General features: G+C 41.3%; 1 pseudogene; it reads right to left on the bottom strand.

The window, feature by feature from the left end:
- Positions 1 to 7,751: 7,751 nt before the first annotated feature.
- Positions 7,752 to 8,576, bottom strand: LOC112918151 (small ribosomal subunit protein uS5 pseudogene; annotated as a pseudogene).
- Between the last annotated feature and the right edge of the window lie 934 nt (positions 8,577 to 9,510).

The following is a 9,510-nucleotide window of genomic DNA, read 5'->3' as shown; positions in this document are numbered from 1 at the left end:
CTTCAGATAGCTGACAAGTTTCTAGAGAACTGGAACAGGAGTATCAGAGCCATGGGAGATGTTCTGGAATAAGGAAATGCTCTTGGTGCACTTAGGACTGATATAGGGGCATTGTTTGCCAGCAGAAGACGTCTGAGATAAGTCTCTGAAAAGTCAGTGGTTCACAGACCCAGAATGCATCACCTAATTGCACTAATCCAAGAAATGCAAGCAAAAAGAATGAGATTCTTTTTTTGTATCACATTGGCAATGAAAATAATTATAAAGCCCAGTGTTTTGTTGAGTTTTTGTGTGTGTGTGTGTGTGTGTGTGTGTGTGCTTTTAAAAGATTTTATTTATCAATTTGACAGAGAGAGCAGGAGGAGCGGCAGAGGGGAAGGAGAAGCAGGCTCCTCACAGAGCAGGGACCCAGCTGACTTGGGGCTTGATCCCAAGACTCTGAAATCATGACCTGAGCTGAAGGCAGACACTTAACTGATAGAGCCACCCAGGTGACCCTAAGAGTTCTGATATATTACAACTTGAATGGAAACTGGTACAACCTGGCTGTGTGTGTCAAAATTTGACTCAGCAACTCCATTATTAGGAATTTATAAGACATGAATCAAAGATGTGCACAAAGTTTTAGTGTCAAGGATAATCATCAGAGAGGTATTTACAATAGGGAAAAACTGGGAGCAATTTAAATGTCCAGTGTGGTGGTTTTAAACTATATCTACAAATTCTGATACTGGTTCTTCCAAGACATGGGGCTAATTCCCTTTCTCTTGTGTGTGAACTGTACTTAGTGACCAAATTCTAATGAATAGAATATGGTGAAAATGGTGAGTGTGACTTCTGGGTAGAGCATGAAAGATATTGAGGCTTCTGTCTTGTTCGCTCTGTTGGAAGGACTTGTCCTGGGAGAAGTCTGCTACCGTATCGTGAAGACACTCAAACAGCCTATGGAGAGCCCATATGACAATGAACGAAGACCTCCTGCCAACAGCCATGTGAGTGAGCTATCTTGGAAGCAGATCCTCCAGGTGTAGCCTATTCTTTTTTTTTTTAATTTATTTACTTATTTATTCATGAGACACACACACACACACACACACACACACACAGAGGCAGAGACACAGGCAGAGGGAGAAGTAGGCTCCATGCAGGGAGCCCGACGTGGGACTCGATCCCGGGTTTCCAGGATCAGGCCCTGGGCTGCAGGTGGCGCTAAACCGTGGAGCCACCTGGGGTGCCCGGTGTAGCCAATTCTTAGGATGATTGCAACCTTGGTGCCATCTTGATGCAATCTCATGAGATATCCTAAGCCAGAGCCATTCAATTAAGCCACTCCTGAATTCCAGTTCCACAGGAATTGGTAATTAATATATATATTTTTGCTCAAGCCATTAAACTGGGGGTAATTTGCTATGTGGCAACAGATAACTAATATTTCCAACAATTATAGATGCATTAAATAGATTATGGCTGATTCACAAACTGGTATACTATGTACTCATTAAAAATAACACTTTCCATTTGGAAAGAACTTAAATACATGGAGATTACAGAGCATCCTACTAAAGAATGAATGGACCAAAGGAAATTAAAGAAGAATTTTTAAAATTCATGGAAACAAATGAAAATGAAAACATAGCTCTTCAAAACCATTGTGATACAACAAAGGCGCTCCTAAGAGGGAAGTATAGAAAAAGCCTTTCTCGAGAAACAAAAAAGGTTTCAAATGCACAACCTAACTGAGCAAATAAAGCCTAAACCCAGCAGCAGAAGGAAATTAATAAAGATTAGAGCAGAAATCAATGAAATAGAAACCAAAAAGAACAGTAGAACAGATCAATGAAACTAGGAGCTGGCTCTTTGAAAGAATTAATACGATTGATAAACACTTGACCAGACTTATCGAAAAGAAAAGAGAAAGGACTCAGATGAACAAAATCATGAATGAAAGAGGAGAAATCACAACCAGCACCAAAGAAATACAATTATAAGGACATATTATGAGCAACAAATATGCCAACAAATAAGGCAACCTGGAAGAAATGGATGCATTCCTAGAGATGTATGAATTACCAAAACAGAAACAGGGAGAAATAGAAAACCAGAACAGACCCATTACCAGCAAAAAAATAATCAAAAATCTCCCAACAAACAAGAGTCCAGGGCCAGATGGCTTCCCAGGGGAGTTCTACCAAACATTTATTGTTATTATTTTTAAATTTTATTGATTTATTCATGAGAAACACAGAGAGGCAGAGACACAGGCAGAGACAGAAGCAGGCTCCATGCAGGGAGCCCGATATGAGACTCAATCCCCGGTCTCCAGGACCACACCCTGGGCCGAAGGCAGGCGCCAAACCACTGAGCCAACCAAGGATTCCCTTCTACCAAACATTTAAAAAAATTTTTTTTTTATGATAGTCACAGAGAGAGAGAGAGAGAGAGAGGCAGAGACACAGGCGGAGGGAGAAGCAGGCCCCATGCACCGGGAGCCCAACATGGGACTCGATCCCGGGTCTCTAGGATCGCGCCCCGGGCCAAAGGCAGGCGCCAAACCGCTGCGCCACCCAGGGATCCCTCTACCAAACATTTAAAGAAGACTTAATATCTATTCTTCTGAAGCTGTTTCCAAAAAATAGAAATGGAAGGAAAACTTCCAAACTCATTCTATGAAGCCAGCATTACCTTGATCTCAATACCAAAGACCCCATCAAAAGGAGAACTACAGATCAATATCCCATGAACACAGATGCAAAAATACTCAAGATACTAGCCGTAAGGATCCAAACAGTACATTAAAAGGATTACTCACCACAGCCAAGTGGGATTTACTCCTGGGCTGTGTGGTTCAACATCCACAAATCAATGTGATACACTACATTAATAAAAGATAGGACAAGATCCATATCCTCTCAATAGATGCAGAAGCATTTGACAAAGTACAGCATCCTTTCTTCCTTCCTTTTTTAAAAAAGATTTTATTTATTTATTCATGAGAGATACAGAGAGAGAGGCAGAGACACAAGCAGAGGGAGAAGCAGGCTCCACGCTGGGAGCCTGATGCCGGACTCGATCCCGGGACTCCAGGGTCGCACCCTGGGCCAAAGGAAGGCGCCAAACCGCTGAGCCACCCAGGGATCCCCCTGAATCCTTTCTTGATTAAAACTCTTCACAGTGTAGGGATAGAGGGAACATACCTCAATAACATAAAAGCCATATATGAAAAGCGTAGCAAATATCATTCTCAATGGAAAAAAACTGAGAACTTTTCCCCTAAGGTCAGGAACACAACAGGGATGTCCACTCTCATCACTGCTATTCAACATAGTACTAGAAGTCCTAGCCTCAGCAATCAGAGAACAAAAAGAAATAGAAGGCATCTGAATTGGCAAAGAAGTCAAACTTTCACTCTTCGCAGGTGACATGATACTCTATGTGGAAAACCCAAAAGACTCCACCCCAAAATTTCTAGAACTCATACAGCAATTCAGCAAAGTGGCAGTATATATAATCAATGCACAGAAATCAGTAGCATTTCTATACACTAACAATGAGAAGAAAGAGAAATTAAGGAATCAATCTCATCTACAATTGCACCAAAAACCATAAGATACCTAGGAATAAACCTAACCAAAGAGGCAAAGGATCTGTACCCTGAAAACTAAGAACACTCATGAAAGAAATTGAGGAAGACACAAAGAAATGGAAAAATGTTCCATGTGCATGGATTGGAAGAATAAATATTGTTAAAATGTCTGTGCTATCTAGAGCAATCTATACATTCAATGCAATCCCTATCAAAATACTATCAACTTTTTTCACTGAGCTGGAACAAATGATCCTAAAAATTGGGTGGAATCAGAAAAGATTCCAAATAGGCAAAGGAATGCTGAAAAGAAAACCAAAACTGGTGGCATCACAATCCTGGATTTTAAGCTCTTTAAGCAGCTGGAATCATCAAGACAGTGTGGTACTGGCACAAAAACAGACACATAGATCAATGGAACAGAATAGAGAACCCAGACATGGCCCCCAACTCTATGGTCAACTACTCTTTGACAAAGCAGGAAAGAATAGTCAATGGAAAAAAAGATAGTCTCTTCAACAAATGGTGTTGGGAAAATTGTACAGCCATATGCAGAAGAATGAAACTGGACCATTTTCATACACCATATAAAAAGTAGATTCAAAATGGATTAAAGACCTAAATGTGAGATAAGAATCCATCAGAATCCTAGAGAATGCAGGCAGCAACCTCTGTGACCTCAGCCATGGCAACTGGTTGCTAGACGTGTCTCCAAAAGCAAAGGAAACAAAAGCAAAAATGAACTATTGGGTCTTCATCAAGATAAAAAGCTTTTGCACAGCAAAGGAAACAGTGGAGAAAACCAAAAGACAATTGACAGAATGGAAGAAGGTATTTTGCATACATCTTATCAGATAAAGGGCTAGTATCCAAAATCTATAAAGATCTTATCAGACTCAACATCCGAAGAACAAACAATCAAATCAAGAAATGGGCAGAAGAGGGATGCCTGGGTGGCTCAGCAGTTGAGCACCTGCCCCTGGCTCAGGGCATGATCCAAGGTCTCAGGATCGAGTCCCACATCAGGCTCCCTGCCTGGAGCCTGCTTCTCCCTCTGGCTATATCTCTGCCTACGTCTCTGCCTTTCTGTGTGTCTTTCATGAATAAATAAAATCTTAAAAAAAAAAAAAAGAAATGGGCAGAAGATATGAACAGACATTTCTCCAGAGAAAACATACAAATGGCCAAAAGACACATAAAAAAATGCTTAACATCACTTGACATCAGGGAAATACAAATTAAAACCACAATAAGATACCACCTCACACCTGTCAGAATGGCTAAAAGTAGTAAGTCAGGAAATGACAGATATTGGCCAGGATGCAGAAAAAGGAGAACCCTCTTATACTGTTGGTGGGAATACAAGCTGGTGCAGCCACTCTGGAAAACAGTGTGGAGTTTCCTCAGGGAGTTGGAAATAGAGCAACCCTATGACCTAGCAATTGCACTACTGGGGATTTACTCCAAAGATACAAATGTAGTGATCCAAAGGAGCACCTGCACCCCAGGGTTTATAGCAGCAATGCTCACCACAGCCAAACTATGGAAAGGCCCAAATGTCCATCAACAGATGAATGGATAGGGGATCCCTGGGTGGCGCAGTGGTTTGGCGCCTGCCTTTGGCCCAGGGCGCGATCCTGGAGACCCGGGATCGAATCCCACATCGGGCTCCTGGTGCATGGAGCCTGCTTCTCCCTCTGCCTCTCTCTCTCTCTCTCTCTTTGACTATCATAAATAAATAAAAATTAAAAAAAAAAACAGATGAATGGATAAACCTATGGTATGTATATATACAGTGGACTACTGTATCTTTTGATGGACTAGTCAGCCATCAAAAAAATGAAATCGTGTCATTTGCTACGACGCGGATGGAACTAGAGGATATTATGCTAAGCAAAATGTCAATAGAGAAAGACAATTCTCATATGATCTCACTCATGTGGAATTTAAGAAAGAAAACAAAGGATCATGGGGAAGGGAGGGAAAAATAAAACGATGAAATCAGAGAGGGAGACAAACCATAAGAGACTTACTCATAGGAAACAAACAGGGTTGCTGGAGGGGAGGGGAGATGAGGAAACTGGGTGATGGACATTAAGGAGAGCAGGTGATGTAATGAGCACTGACTGATGAATCACTGAATTCTACCTCTGTAACTAATAATACACATATGTTAATTAATTGAATTTAAATTTGAAAATTAATTTAGGGACACCTGGGTGGTTCAGGGGTTGAGGGTCTGCCTTCGGCTTAGGGCATGATCCCAGGGTCCTGGGATTGAGTACCACATCAGGCTCCTTGTGGGGAGCCTGCTTCTCCCTCTGCCTATGTCTCTATCTCTCTCTGTGTCTCTCATGAATGAATAAATAAAATCTTTTTTAAAAATTAAAAAAATTAACTTAAAAATAACACTTTCCATATATAATAGTGTAGGGAAACAGTCACGATAGGAATGAAGTCTGGATATCAAAATGAGGCATGAATGAAATGCGAAATAAACACACATACAGAAAAAAAAGACAATAGAGAAATGCACCAATATCTGAAATGTACTTATCTCTTGGTTATAGGGTTTCAAGAATTTTTTTTCTTGGTAAAAGTATTTCAGTAGTGTAAAGATAGTTATAGAATGAAAAGAAATAGTTCTTCCTCTCTTATTTCCTTATTTTCCCACCCCTGATCCTACTCTCCAAATGTGCTCATTGTCAATATGTTTTTATAACATATATCCTTTGAGAAAAGCTGTTTTGCATGTATTTTTAAAAAATATTTTATTTATCCATTTATGATAGACATAGAGAGAGAGAGGCAGAGATACAGGCAGAGGGAGAAGCAGGCTTCATGCAGGGAGCCCGACCTGGGACTTGATCCTGGGTCTCCAGGATCGCGCCCCCGGCCAAAGGCAGGCGCTAAACTGCTGAGCCACCCAGGAATCCCCTGTTTTGCATGTATTTTTATACAAATATGTCTATGTGTTTTTTATATACCCAAAGTAACCAGTAATTATTTATCATAGGCTTTTCCTATATTCATCTTTCTTAGTGATTTCTATATAAACACACCTCGATATTCCAATCACTTCAATTGTTTGATCCTCTGCATATTGTTCATTAACTGAATCTATGACTTACCTAACCACTTCTCTATTAATGTGTATTTAGCCTGTTACTTTATTTATTTAATTCCTTAATCAAATTTTCTTTTCTTTTTTTTTAAGTAGGTTCTACAACTCAATGTGGGGCTTGAACTCACAACATAGAGATTAAGAGTTCCATGCTCCACCATGACTGAGCCAGCCAGGCACCCCTATTTAATTTTTTTTAAGATTTTATTTATTCATTATTCATTTGAGAGAGAGGGGGAGAGAACACAAGCAGAAGGAGAGGGAGAGGGAAAAGCAGACTCCCCACTGAGCAGGGAGCCTGATGCCGGGGCTCCATCCCAGGTCCTGGAGATCATGACCTGATCTGAAGGCAGATGCATAACCATCTGAGCCACCCAGGCATCCCAAATTTCTTTTTTTTTTTTTTATCATGAGAAGTGTACTCTTTAATCCCCATCCGATATTTCCCCCACTCCCCTACCCACCTCCCCTCTGGTAACCATCAGTTTGTTCTCTATAGTTATGAGTCTGTTTCTTGGTTTGTCTTTTTCTCTCTTTTTTTTTACCCTTTGCTTGTTTATTTTGTTTTTTAAATTCCACATATGAGCAAAATCATATGGTATTTGTCTTTCTCTGACTGACTTACTTTGCTTAGCATTATTCTCTCTAGCTCTATCCGTGTTGTTGTTGTTACAAATGGCATTATTTCATTCCTTATTTTTACTGACTGAACAATATTATTTAAGTAACCTCTACACCCAACAGGCTCAAACTCAGAAATCCCAAGATTGAGAGTTGGCGTTGCACTACCAACTAAGCCAGCCAGGTGCCCCAATCCATTTTGAATTTATTTTTGTGTTTGGTGAAAGAAAGTAGTCCAATTTAATTCTTTTGCATGTGGCTCTCCCATTTTCCTAACACCCTTTTGTTGAAAAGAAGTCTTCTTTCCCATTGTATATTCATTTCTCCTTTGTTGAAGATTAACTGACCATATAATTGGGAGTTTATTTCTGGGTTTTCTATTCCATTGATCTATGGGTCTTTTTTTTTTTTTTTAAACTAGCTTTAATTCACTTTTATTTTTCTTGTATAAAACTCTGTGGTAGCCATAGCTGGAGCCTGGGTCCTCTGCATGGAGACTCTGGTGTGGGTCTTTACAAGATGGTCAGTGAATTCCTGATAGGGAGACTTGGTGAACACAGTCTCTTTCCAGAGATCAGGGGTGAGGTAGCTGTAGGTTTTGGAGATGGCATCAAAAGTAGCTTTGGCAAAGTTCCCCAGGGTGGTAATGCAGCCCCTGGCCGAAGTGTAGCAGTCGTCAATACCAGCCATCATCCGTAGCTTCTTGGGCACAGGGGCTGAGACAATGCTAGTGTCTCTGGGGGCAGGGATGAGACGCACCAGCACAGAACCACAGCGGCCAGTCACCTTGCATGGGACAGTGTGGGGCTTGCCGATCTTGTTCCCCCAGTAGCCTCGCCGAACCGGGACGATGGAAAGCTTGGCCAGGATGATGGCCCCACGGATGGCAGTGGCTACCTCCTTGGAGCACTTGATGCCCAGACCCACGTGTCCGTTGTAATCTCCGGTGGCAACAAATGCCTTGAACCTGGTCGGCTGGCCAGCACGGGTCTGCTTTTGCACGGGCAGGATTTTCAAAACCTCAAGCCTTGAGGGATGCCCCCAAGAAGAAGTCCATGATCTCAGATTCCTTGATGGGCAGAGAAAAGAGGACTTGACCTTCATGTCCTTGACCAGGCGGCCCAGCTTGGTGACCGGGATCCACTCCTTGCCCTCCGCCGCCACTGCCCCGGCCCTGATGCCTCTGCCGAAGCCTCCGCGGAAGCCCCCGCGGCCTCCGGGCCCCCGCAGCACCAGTGCCCTCGCCATTTGGTGTTCTCTCGGAGAAGTATGGGTCTATTCTTATGCCAGTACCATACTGTTTAACTACTACCACTTTGTAATATAACTTGAAATCTGGAATTGTGATACGTCCAGTTTTGTTTTGTTTTTTCAAGATTGCTTTGGTTATTTGAAGTCTTTTGTGGTTCCATACAAATTTTAAGATTGTTCTTGCTCTGTGAAAAATGCTATTGTATTTTGACAGAGATTGCATTAAATCTATAGATTGCTCTGGGTAATATAGACATTTTAATGATGTTTATTCTTTCAACCTATGAGTATGGGGTGTCTTTCCATTTTGTGTCATCTTCAGTTTCTTTCATTAGTGTTTTATAGTTTTCAGTATACAGGTCTTTCACCTTGTTAGTTAATTTTATTCATAGATATTTTATTGGTTTTGGTGCAATTGTAAGTGGGATTGTTTTCTATATTTCACTTTCTGCTGCTTCATTATTCGTGTATAGGAATGCATCAGATTTTTATACATTGATTTTGTATCCTACAACTTTACTGAATTCATTTATCAGTTCTAGCAGATTTTTGGTGGAGTCTTTAGGTTTTTCTTTATATAGCATCATGTTGGGATCCCTGGGTGGCGCAGCGGTTCGGCGCCTGCCTTTGGCCCAGGGCGTGATCCTGGAGACCCAGGATCGAATCCCACGTCGGGCTCCCGGTACATGGAGCCTGCTTCTCCCTCTGCCTGTGTCTCTGCCTCTCTCTCTCTCTCTGTGACTATCATAAATAAATAAAAATTAAAAATATATATATAGCATCATGTTATGTGCAAATAGTGAGAGTTTTACTTCTTTCCTTACCAATTTGGATGCCTTTTATTTCTTTTTGTTGTCTGATTGCTGTGACTACGTCTTCTTGTACAATGTTGAATAAAAGTGGTGAGAGTGGGCATCCTTGTCTTGTTCCT

The sequence above is a fragment of the Vulpes vulpes genome, chromosome 2 (genome assembly GCF_048418805.1).
Source record: "Vulpes vulpes isolate BD-2025 chromosome 2, VulVul3, whole genome shotgun sequence".
Classification (NCBI taxonomy): domain Eukaryota; kingdom Metazoa; phylum Chordata; class Mammalia; order Carnivora; family Canidae; genus Vulpes; species Vulpes vulpes.
This window is presented reverse-complemented; position numbering and strand designations above follow the sequence as displayed.